The sequence below is a fragment of the Aquarana catesbeiana genome, linkage group LG01 (genome assembly GCF_042186555.1).
Source record: "Aquarana catesbeiana isolate 2022-GZ linkage group LG01, ASM4218655v1, whole genome shotgun sequence".
In the NCBI taxonomy this organism is placed as follows: domain Eukaryota; kingdom Metazoa; phylum Chordata; class Amphibia; order Anura; family Ranidae; genus Aquarana; species Aquarana catesbeiana.
Genome location: NC_133324.1, coordinates 879,978,829 through 879,991,103, shown reverse-complemented (window position 1 = coordinate 879,991,103; position 12,275 = coordinate 879,978,829). Strand labels below are relative to the sequence as shown.

The window sequence follows — 12,275 nt, the reverse complement described above, 5'->3', positions numbered from 1 at the left end:
TAATTATGGTATTTTCAGTTAATATGATCATGTATTTGCACTAGCAGCGCAGCCTTTAAATTGTATAGCTAGTAAGGTGGAGGTTGTTTCACATCTAAGGTTGCAGCAGCATTTTACATTTCAATTTTCGGTTTGAGATATTTGTCTTTTCATCACACACATGTGGGGATCATTTCCACTTATGGGATAGCGCAGTATTTTTTACGATATTAAAACTGCTTTAATGCATTCTATGCACGAAGATAAAAAAACCTGTGTGCAGCAGCCCCCCTAATACTTAACCGAGCCCCATCTATATCCAGTGATGTTGCAGGAGAGACTCGGCTGCCCGGGACTCCCCTCCTCATTGGCTGAGACAGCAGTGCGGTGCAATTGGCTCCCGCTGCGGGTTAAAGTCAGTGAACCAATGAGGAGAGAAGGGGGGGGGGGGGGTGGCTGAGTGTCTGAATGGACACAGGGAGTTGTGACTCGACTGCCCCCATAACAAGCTGCTTGCTGTGGGGGCACTCAATAGAAGGAAGGGGCCAGGAGCACCAAAGGAGGATTTGAGAAGACGAGGCTCTGGGCTACCCTGTGCAAAATCACTACACAGAGCAGGCAAGTATAACACTTTTTTTTCCCCCTTAAAAATGACAAAGACTTTAGTATCACTTTAACCACTTGCCGCCCGCCATATAGCAGAATGATGGTGGCAAAGTGGTTGTGATATCCTGACTGGACGTCACAGGACGTTGCGGAATATCAAGCCGCTGCGTGCCCCCGGGGGTGTGCATCGCAGCGATCGTTGTTGCGGTGTGTCGGTCTGACACGCCGCAACTCCGATCTAGGTAAATAGTCTCTAACAGACTCTTTACCACGTGATCAGCTGTGTCCAATCACGGCTGATCACGATGTAAATAGGAAGAGCCGTTGATTGGCTTTTCCTCAAACGCGTCTGACAGACGTGAGGAGAGCCGGTCGGCTGCTCTCCCGACAGGGGGGGGGGGTCAGTGCTGATTGTTTATCAGCGCAGCCCCCTCCTCGGATGCCCGCCCAAGACCACCAGGATGCCACCAGGACCACCAGGCATGGCCACCCTAGACCACCAAGGAAAATTGCCAATCAGTGCCCAGGCAGCTGCCAATGAGTGCCAATAAAAAATGCCAGTGCCCCCCATCAGCACTCATCGTCAGTGAAGGAGAAACTTATGACAAAAACAAAGAAAAAAAAAAAAAAAAACATTTTCGGTCTTTTTTTTATTCATTTAGCAAAAAATAAAAACTGCAAAGGTGATCAAATACCACCAAAAGAAAGCTCTATTTGTGGGAACAAAACAATAGAAATTTAGTTTGGGTACAGTGTAGCATGACCGTGCAATTGTCTAAAAAGTGACAGCACTGAAAGCTGAAAATTGGCCTGGGCAGACAGGTGCGAAAGTGCCCTGTGTTGAAGCGGTTAACAAAAAAAAAACAAAAAAAACACACGCACACAAAAACCAATGCATATGAAAGGTCACCTAACATTCCATAAACACATGTAGCCACCACCTGCGTCCCACCCCTGATACAAATAATATCCAGAGTCAGCCCCTGCTGTGCCTCTTTCCCAATGGTCCATGATCAGCAACCCAACCCCCAACAAACCAAACCAAAAAGTCAACACACTAAAAGGCTACTCTGAACAAGAGCTTCATAAACATGGAAGCTGCAATACCACAAGTAATGATTTTATATTTTACTCCCTAAACCTGCGGGGGGGGGATGGAGGGTTTCCAATAGACGCAGTAAGACACTGTAAGAGTGCATTGACATTTGGATTAAAAACAAATCTTTGGTATATTGGACAGCAATTAAGGAATGGGATAAAAAAAAAAAAAAAAAATTTAAGCTTTAACTTTCACAAGCTCACTCACAAAAAGACAACCTAAGGAGAGATTACAGGTCATTATGTGTGAAATATCTAGCACAGATAAGCTGCATATAGATCCTTTGAAGCCCATTTATAAAAAAAAAAAAAAAAAAAAAAAAAAAAAGTACACACACAGGCAATAACGTTACTAACCTGCTAATAAAACACACCTTTAACACTAAACGAATATTTATTTTTAAATATACAATCTCCACAACAACGAATGACAACTGTATTCACTGCTGCTCATGAGTGACCTCTAATCTGTGCCGCAGGACAAATCCATTTATAATTTAATTAAAAATTACAGGACTAAAGAAAGGACAGCTACTGAAGGACTGACATGGCTTGGCTCTGATAAGAGAATTTTTTTTGTTGAATGAAATACTAGAAGTGAAATTTCCAGCGTGTGTTCTACCTTACAAAATATTGACAGATGCCAATTATTACACCATAGGAAAATGAATGAAAAAAAAAACAAAAAATCTATGTTCAAAGACTGGTAAATATCATTTTAAAGGATAAATTACTTTCGGTAAAACCCCAGGTACTTCAATTATTGGATAATGCATCATTCAAAGTGGGATTTGTGGTGGTTTGCAGGCGGTGCTGCATGCTACTGCTGTCTTCTGGATAAGTATCATGGCAACCGCTGAAACAAGGAAACAGCAGCTGGCAGATGAGGTCCTACAGCACCCCATGTACAAGGACCCTTGGAACAAACCAAGATCACATCTAATGACCTTTCCACAATTAGACTTTGGAGAAAAGGAAGGTAGAGGCTTGGGGTTTTGCAAAGCACCGATTCTCACGACTTCCAGACAAAGAAAATCCTTACTACTGCAATAATGGTGCAATCATTGAAAGACAAGCCTGTTTGTAACAATTAAGAGGAAAAAAAATAACCGGCTCATCGCTATATGCAGTATTGTGAATGTATCTATTTCAAAAAATAAAATTCACTTTTTGCCCATTGACGTCTCACTGCTGACTGAGCATATCAATTCTTATAACAAAAGTTTAAATCCACATGAATCAAAAACACAAAATAACTGCCAAGAATGAACTGATTACACTGGTCACATGGTTCATCATGTTCAGAACAGAAGCGCTATCCTCCAAATCCCCAATGAGCTCATAAACAAGCTTATACAACAAGACCAGCCCAGTGCGGTCACAACTCCGACACCCAGGGGGAACATCCCTTTAACTTATCAACACAACAACATGGGCTAGAATAGAAGACGATGAAAAGGTTCCCTTTCTAATATTATTATTGCTTCAGGTGACATCACATCTAATCATAAATAAAAAGACAGAATTGAATGTACCTGACTTGAGCATCCTTCATTAGTGGTAATATGAAGAAAACCAGTGGGTGATCCTGAGCAGGCAGTCCCCCTTTCCTGCACCCCCTTTCCCCACTCTACAGAAGCTCACCTCATATGAACTCAGCATGGCAGAGGAGAGTGAGGGAAAAAAAAAAAAAACACAAGATGTCTGATCGCAATGCGGCCCCTCCTCCAGTACACCATGGGCGGGCGGGGGAGCGGATTTCAAGCTAATGATGACCTGCAGCAGGGGGGAGGGGAGATGCTCACAGATGACACTGGGAGGGGGAGGGGGGGGGGAGGGGGAGGAGGAGGAGTGTCTCCCTATGATGTGATCAGATCCTCGTTCACACTGTCAGATTGCATCAGCCCCTCATACTCATGGGGGGAGGGGACAGGATTATTGCATGTTACTGTACAGCAATCCCTCCACCAGCCTCCTTCCTGCTAACTCCTCACAAAAAAACATTTACATGAAAAAGAGGATGGCTCCTTACTCCATTAACCCTTCTACTGGCAGGTTCCCAGTCAGTGGGGGTGGGAGAGGGCAGTCATCAGTAACAAAGCCAGGAGGAGAGGAATGACGGGGGTGGGGACAGGTAAAACCTTCAAAAGGTTTCAAGTATTTAAAACAAAACCAAAACCTGCAAAATACACACCAGCGCACTTCTTCTTTAAAGTTACATCAGCCAAACCCATGGAAGTCAATTTCCAATAACATTTCTCCTCTTCCCTTTAAATATAAATTATTATTATACAGGATTTATATAGCGCCAACAGTCTGCGCAGCGCTTTACAACATGAGTGCAGACAGTACAATTACATTACAATTTGGTACAAGAGGAATCAGAGGGCCCGGCTCCTTAGAGCTTACAATCTAAAAGGGGAGTGTCAATTGATACAAAAGGTAATAGCTGTGGGGGATGACCTGATGGAGGAAGTAAAACAGTCTTCGTTAAAAGCAGGATAAGCTTCTTTGAAGAGAAGGGTTTTCAGGGATCACTAATTAACCAGTGAACTGGAATAGGGAACTATTAGTACAAAGGACTACAATGGGGTTAATGAGCAGATGACCTTGTATATCAAAGTGACTGAAAAATCAACCATTGTATTTAAATTCTATTTATTATTAACCAGTTGCTGAATTAAAGGGAAACTGATTCTGTAAGATAGTATACAATGGCTAACAATCACTCCCTTCTCTGACTTTATTCATGCCTTGTGGAACAACAAGTCCCAGAAGACAAAGGTGAGCAACCTATGACCACAAGAATATATAAAGACAATAATGTGTACACAAAGAAAGGATTACAAGACTGATAAACCAACAGCTTGTGTGCACAGAATGACTAAATCTTTGCTTGTTAGTAGTTGATAACAGTAGGTAAGGCGAATCACATACAGCACACTATTCTCAGCAAGATGTCTGACAATCACCTAGTGATGCTACCAATGTGTACATAGGACAGGGAGTATGTAGGTGGAAGATTTATGCTAGAAAATCACAGATCATTCAAGATTTAACGTCCCTTACAACCAGGAGCAATGGGGGCATCAACTAGGGATACACAACAGTCTCTACATGGACAGGTAGGTCTGTCACCACATCTGCAATACCAGATCAGTGCGTTTTCTGTGCACAAATCCCTTGGCTTACCTTTCCCATCAGAATACAGGACATTTATCAGGACTATGCTAGGTTCAATACAACAGGAAATGAATGCCTAGTAATGGTCTTGTAGTGACTTACAATATCTGTTCAATCACCCTCTGTACAACCAGCCTACTAGATTTTTAGCATGCGATTACTGCCGGTGGCTATACTCGCTAGCAGTAATCATAGTGTTCTGCCAGCCAGGAACACTCCTCACAACACCCCCCTCCAGCAGAACACATTAGCGCTGCAGGAAGCACCCCCCTCCAACACCAACTGTGTTGATGAGATAATTGAGCAATTTTCTTTTACCAGGTGGAAGGAAAGAAAATCTAATCATCTATGGCAGGGATAACCAATTAGTGGACCTCCAGCTGTTGCAGAACTACAATTCCCATGAGGCATAGTAAGACTCTCACAGCCACAAACATGACACCCAGAGGCAGAGGCATGATGGGACTTGTAGTTTTGCAACAGCTGCAGGTCCGCTAATTGCATATCCCTGATCTATGGGCTGCTTAAAAGTAAAGGTTTTTTTTTTTTGCCCACCATACTTACCTAGGTGGATGCAGCAGCAGACCAATGCTGCAACATTGCCGATGGCTTTGTTCTCTCATCTCCCCGAGCAGAGAGCTGCTGACTATCAATCAGCAGCTCTCAGCTCTGCCCCATGAAGACTCACTGGAGTGCTGGGCTGTGGAGGGGCAGAGAGCGGCCATCTCAGGCTCTCTGTGGCTCACAGACAGGAATCAGTCCAGGCATTTGGCGGATCCAGACTTTATGGTCATGATGACGCAGTGTCTGGACTGATTTCCGTGATGTCAGCAGAGAGCAGACTTCAGACCACTCTCTACTGAAAACAGGTCACAAGAGCGCAAAACAAATTGCACTCCTGCGATCCATAGGAGAAGCTCAGGCTGGACTTCTCCTTTAAGGCTGGGTTCACATCCAATACTGACTGATAACAGGGGTCCGTTGCTTCCGAGCCAAACAAGCACAGAACCTCTGTGCAATTCACTCCGCAGCCACCATGGAGATGTGTGAACCAGCGCCATTGAGAGCCAGTCACAATCTCTCATGCGAATTGGATGCGGAGAAACCCACACCCAATTGGCACTAGTGTGAACCCAGCCTAAGGTCCCGGTGATACGGGACGGACTCCGTAAAGTGCATCTGCCTGCAGATCAGACACAGCCCTGCTGTTCTCTATGGGGCAATCTAATGGAACTAGGCTGAGACTGCCAGGCTCCCATTATGTTAGTGCCCCCTGCACCTGCCAAGAACTATGAAGTCCCACAGACCTCTCCTGCATGTCCGTGTTCCATTTTGGAACTATAGTGTTATGCACCGCCGTTCACAGCACCGCGCCCACAGGCAGAGTAAAAGGCACGCAGCTCGGGAAGCGCTGTCATCACTGATGTGGGGGAGATGAGCGGCTTTGGCGCCATGTCTCCATCACGTTCACTGTGTGTAGTACACAACACTGTATTTGCAAACAGGCGCAAGCACAGAGGAGAGCCAAGCTGTACCCCATAGAACCCTGGCAGGCACAGGGGGCACCAACATAACAAGGCTGCCAGTGTGTCTGGGGAGGCATTTGAGAAGGATGAATAAAGAAAAAAAAGACAGGAAGTGCATACAAGTTCTATTAGCATTCAGATCATATATAAGAAAAAAAAAAAACGTACAAAAACAAAACTAAACTATTGACTTTATTATGGCTAACACCACATACCAGGACAAACATTGATGCACAGCTATTGCACACCAGCAAAAAATCTAGTCATTCCAGAGAGGCCTGTTTCCATGAAAGGTACACCATACATGTTACATTTCATTATTCCAGTAAAAACGACCCAACACATCTCCGCAGTACATGTAGAGCTGCACGATTAATCGTTAAAGCGGAGTTCCGGCCACAGAATTTTTTTTTTTTTCCAGGCATGCCCTCACACTGCAGTAATAACACACAAACTATATGTATATTTGCTAGTGGACAGTAAGCATATATATATATTTTTTAATCTTACGATTTAGATGATCATCTTCTGGCCATTGCCATGAATGTGGGCATATGAAGCCCAATCGCAACCTCTTATTGGATAACCGAGAGCTACATGCTGGGAAACCAGCATGCGCCTCTCGATCTTGCACATGCGCGATGCTCCTGAGGCAGTAGCGACGATTTTTTAGCAAGTTGCCATAACAACGGGCGGCGACGGAGGAAGGTCCTACGCTGTTATGGCAACATACATAACATTATCTATGCAGAGCAAACTATATGATTGATAGATATAACAAAGGGCTTGGTTCCCTTTTTAAAAATGGTGCTGTGATCCGCCTTAAATAGCGTCATTTCAGGTCGGGAAAAAAACGTGATTTTTTTCACACAGTCCTGCCCACTGACTACTACTACATTTCCAGAAGCACAGGCGAGGGAGGAAGTGATGCGGATTAGGAGCCACCACTGAACAGGACACTTTTGGTAAGTTTAAAAAAAATAATAATTCACTGCAAATGTTTATTAATAAAGGACTGGGAAAATGTGAAAATCATTTTCAGGGTGGAACTCCACTTTAAGACCCCTTTCACACTGGAGGCATTTTTCAGGCTCTTTAGAGCTAAAAATAGCACCTGTAAAGTGAATGAAAAAAGCCTCATTTGCAATCCCAGTGTGAAAGGCCGAGTGATTTCAAACTGGGGCGCTGCGCTGACAGGATGTCAAAAAAAAATACTGCAAGCAGCAACTTTGAGGCGCTTTAGGAGCGGTGTATACACCGCTCCTAAAGCGCCCCTGCCCATTAAAAACAATGGGCAGTGCCGCCGAAGCACCTGCAAAGCGCCCTTCTAACCCTTTATTTGGCCGCTAGCAGGGGTTAAAAGCACCGCTTTACCGCCGACGCCTGGGCGCTGGCAGTGTAAAAGGGCTCTAAGAATCAACATCACGATCCCCCCCCTATCTTAAAGCATTTTCCTGGTTCTATGCAGAGTGCTCTGCTCAAGCTGGTAGCTGTAAGAAAAAAAAAAAAAAAAAGGCAGTCTGCCAAGTTTCACAACATTCCTCAGCTGGAGCTAACTATAAACATTGTAAGTTTTGTTCTTTAGATCAAAGGAATGAACTTCAGGCTGTAAATGAGGGAAGTTTAACCACTTACAGACTAAACCTTTTTCAGACACTGGTTGGTTTCAAGTTAAAGCTAGAAAACTACATAGAACACCCAAAAACATATATATCACACACATATTTAGCAGAGACCCTATAGAATAATATGGTGGTTGTTACAATATGTTATGTCACACTGTACACTGGGAAGGTTGGAGGAGGGGGGGGGGTGCCGGTCACCGGGGGAAGGTTGGAGGAGGGGGGGGGGGTGCCGGTCACCGGGGGAAGGTTGGAGGAGGGGGGGGTGCCGGTCACCGGGGGAAGGTAGGAGGGGGGGGTGCCGGTCACCGGGGGAAGGTTGGAGGAGGGGGGGTGCCGGTCACCGGGGGAAGGTTGGAGGAGGGGGGGGGTGTTGATCACTGGGTAGGTTGGAGGAGGGGGGGTGCCAGTCACTGGGTAGGTTGGAGGAGGGGGGTGCCAGTCACTGGGTAGGTTGGAGGAGGGGGGGTGTTGATCACTGGGAAGGTTGGAGGAGGGGGGGGGGTGTTGATCACTGGGAAGGTTGGAGGAGGGGGGGGGTGTTGATCACTGGGAAGGTTGGAGGAGGGGGGGGGGGGTGCCGGTCACTGGGAAGGTTGGAGGAGGGGGGGGGGGGCCGGTCACTGGGAAGGTTGGAGGAGGGGGGGGTGTTGATCACTGGGAAGGTTGGAGGAGGGGGGGGGTGTTGATCACTGGGAAGGTTGGAGGAGGGGGGGGGTGTTGATCACTGGGAAGGTTGGAGAGGGGGGTGCCGGTCACTGGGAAGGTTGGAGGAGGGGGGGGTGCCGGTCACTGGGAAGGTTGGAGGAGGGGGGGGTGCCGGTCACTGGGAAGGTTGGAGGAGGGGGGGGTGCCGGTCACTGGGAAGGTTGGAGGAGGGGGGGGTGCCGGTCACTGGGAAGGTTGGAGGAGGGGGGGTGCCGGTCACTGGGAAGGTTGGAGGAGGGGGGGGTGTTGATCACTGGGAAGGTTGGAGGAGGGGGGGTGCCGGTCACTGGGAAGGTTGGAGGAGGGGGGGTGCCGGTCACTGGGAAGGTTGGAGGAGGGGGGGGTGCCGGTCACTGGGAAGGTTGGAGGAGGGGGGGTGCCGGTCACTGGGAAGGTTGGAGGAGGGGGGGTGCCGGTCACTGGGAAGGTTGGAGGAGGGGGGGTGCCGGTCACTGGGAAGGTTGGAGGAGGGGGGGTGCCGGTCACTGGGAAGGTTGGAGGAGGGGGGGTGCCGGTCACTGGGAAGGTTGGAGGAGGGGGGGTGTTGATCACTGGGTAGGTTGGAGGAGGGGGGGTGTTGATCACTGGGTAGGTTGGAGGAGGGGGGGTGCCGGTCACTGGGAAGGTTGGAGGAGGGGGGGTGCCGGTCACTGGGAAGGTTGGAGGAGGGGGGGTGCCGGTCACTGGGAAGGTTGGAGGAGGGGGGGGTGCCGGTCACTGGGAAGGTTGGAGGAGGGGGGGGGTGCCGGTCACTGGGAAGGTTGGAGGAGGGGGGGTGCCGGTCACTGGGAAGGTTGGAGGAGGGGGGGTGTTGGTCACTGGGTAGGTTGGAGGAGGGGGGGTGCCGGTCACTGGGTAGGTTGGAGGAGGGGGGGTGCCGGTCACTGGGAAGGTTGGAGGAGGGGGGGTGTTGATCACTGGGAAGGTTGGAGGAGGGGGGGGTGCCGGTCACTGGGAAGGTTGGAGGGGGGGGGTGCCGGTCACTGGGAAGGTTGGAGGAGGGGGGGTGTTGATCACTGGGAAGGTTGGAGGAGGGGGGGGGGTGCCGGTCACTGGGAAGGTTGGAGGAGGGGGGGGTGCCGGTCACTGGGAAGGTTGGAGGAGGGGGGGGTGCCGGTCACTGGGTAGGTTGGAGAAGGGGGGGGGGTGCCGGTCACTGGGAAGGTTGGAGAAGGGGGGGGGTGCCGGTCACTGGGAAGGTTGGAGAAGGGGGGGGGGTGCCGGTCACTGGGAAGGTTGGAGGAGGGGGGGGGGTGTGCCGGTCACTGGGAAGGTTGGAGGAGGGGGGGGGGTGTTGATCACTGGGAAGGTTGGAGGAGGGGGGGGGGGGGTGCCGGTCACTGGGAAGGTTGGAGGAGGGGGGGGTGTTGATCACTGGGAAGGTTGGAGGAGGGGGGGGGTGCCGGTCACTGGGAAGGTTGGAGGAGGGGGGGGGGGGGTGTTGATCACTGGGAAGGTTGGAGGAGGGGGGGGGGGTGCCGGTCACTGGGAAGGTTGGAGGAGGGGGGGGGGTGTTGATCACTGGGAAGGTTGGAGGAGGGGGGGGGGGGGTGCCGGTCACTGGGAAGGTTGGAGGAGGGGGGGGGTGTTGATCACTGGGAAGGTTGGAGGAGGGGGGGGGTGCCGGTCACTGGGAAGGTTGGAGGAGGGGGGGGGGGTGCTGATCACTGGGAAGGTTGGAGGAGGGGGGGGGGGGTGCCGGTCACTGGGAAGGTTGGAGGAGGGGGGGGGGTGTTGATCACTGGGAAGGTTGGAGGAGGGGGGGGGGGGTGCCGGTCACTGGGAAGGTTGGAGGAGGGGGGGGGGTGTTGATCACTGGGAAGGTTGGAGGAGGGGGGGGGGGGGGTGCCGGTCACTGGGAAGGTTGGAGGAGGGGGGGGTGTTGATCACTGGGAAGGTTGGAGGAGGGGGGGTGCCGGTCACTGGGAAGGTTGGAGGAGGGGGGGGGGGGGGTGTTGATCACTGGGAAGGTTGGAGGAGGGGGGGGGGGTGCCGGTCACTGGGAAGGTTGGAGGAGGGGGGGGGTGTTGATCACTGGGAAGGTTGGAGGGGGGGGGTGCCGGTCACTGGGAAGGTTGGAGGAGGGGGGGTGTTGGTCACTGGGAAGGTTGGAGGGGGGGGGGTGCCGGTCACTGGGAAGGTTGGAGGAGGGGGGGTGCCGGTCACTGGGAAGGTTGGAGGAGGGGGGGTGCCGGTCACTGGGAAGGTTGGAGAGGGGGGTTCCGGTCACTGGGAAGGTTGGAGGAGGGGGGGTGCCGGTCACTGGGAAGGTTGGAGAGGGGGGGTTCCGGTCACTGGGAAGGTTGGAGAGGGGGGTTCCGGTCACTGGGAAGGTTGGAGAGGGGGGTTCCGGTCACTGGGAAGGTTGGAGGAGGGGGGGTGCCGGTCACTGGGAAGGTTGGAGAGGGGGGTTCCGGTCACTGGGAAGGTTGGAGGAGGGGGGGGGGGGGGGTGCCGGTCACTGGGAAGGTTGGAGGAGGGGGGTGCCGATCACCGGGACGGTCGGTAGTGCAGGAGACAGAGGAGGTAATCCCCGCCCCGCACACAGCGGATGACGCCATGATCGGGGCCCGGTCGGTGACGCCGTCGGATGAGGCCGGGAGGAGATGGCGGTATGAGAAGGTCACACAGCTCCCCGGGGGGCCGGACTCCGCTCCCACACCGAAGACAATGGGAGGAGAGGACACACATAGGCCGGTGAAGGGGAAGCCATGTTGGAAAGGACGGGGAACCGGCTCGCACACAGCGGATACGCCTTACCTGCCAGCAAAGGGCGGTGGAGTGTCGGCGGCAGCGGTAACACCGATTGAGCGGCGACGGGAAGAGGAGGGAAGAAGCTCTGCCCCGGCCTCCCCCGTACGGTTCCCTCCAGACTACTGCAGCCCGCTCCGGGAGTGACGGAGAACAGCTCCTCCACGGACACGCCCACCTTCGGCCCCTGACGTCACGCGATAGCAGCGTCTCCGGCCCAGCTGGAGGTTAGGGCGCACGCGCGGGGCTGTGGGGGGAGGGGACTGCCGGCAAAGGCGGTTGGAGGACGCGGGAGGCCGGGCTTTCCTCGCGCTGCCTGACCGTCTCTGCCCGGAGGAGCCGCCATGGCGGGAAGGAGAGCAGCCTGGGCTCCGCATTGTACTCCATACAGAGGACAAGATGGAGGAGGGGGAGGCATGATAATGGCGCCAATTGGGGTTTTTGAGAGGAAAGCCCAGGGTGTCACCTATGGTAGCCATCTCTTTCCTTTAAACCCGAACATGTATTAATTACACAGGTTCTGTGGCTGAGTACGGTGGTAATTAAACTCGGTGCTTTATCTGCATTAAATTAGCCTCATAACCTGTGTAATTCATATGTGTTCAGGTTTAAAGGGATGAGGTGGCAACTCTAGTGTCCCCATTTGATGATTTCTCTCCTGTTCCTGTTCTAGTGACACTAGGGTTGCCACATCATGCCTTTAATCCAGGACACACATTAATTACACAGGTTCTGTGGCTGATTAAGGTGATAATTAAACACACTTGGTGCCTTATCTGCATTAAATCAGCCTCAGAACCTG

The 12,275-nt window shown here is 51.3% G+C and overlaps 1 protein-coding gene across 4 annotated transcripts in view; it reads right to left on the bottom strand.

Annotated features, from left to right (window-relative positions):
- Nucleotides 1-11,656, bottom strand: part of KIAA0232 (KIAA0232 ortholog) — a 55,726-nt gene extending 44,070 nt beyond the window's left edge. For all 4 annotated transcript variants that reach the window (XR_012237182.1, XR_012237183.1, XM_073610525.1 and 1 more), the window contains exon 1: nt 11,483-11,656. The gene's annotated coding sequence lies outside the window, so the exon portion shown is untranslated. The remainder of the gene's footprint in view (nt 1-11,482) is intronic.
- Between the last annotated feature and the right edge of the window lie 619 nt (nt 11,657-12,275).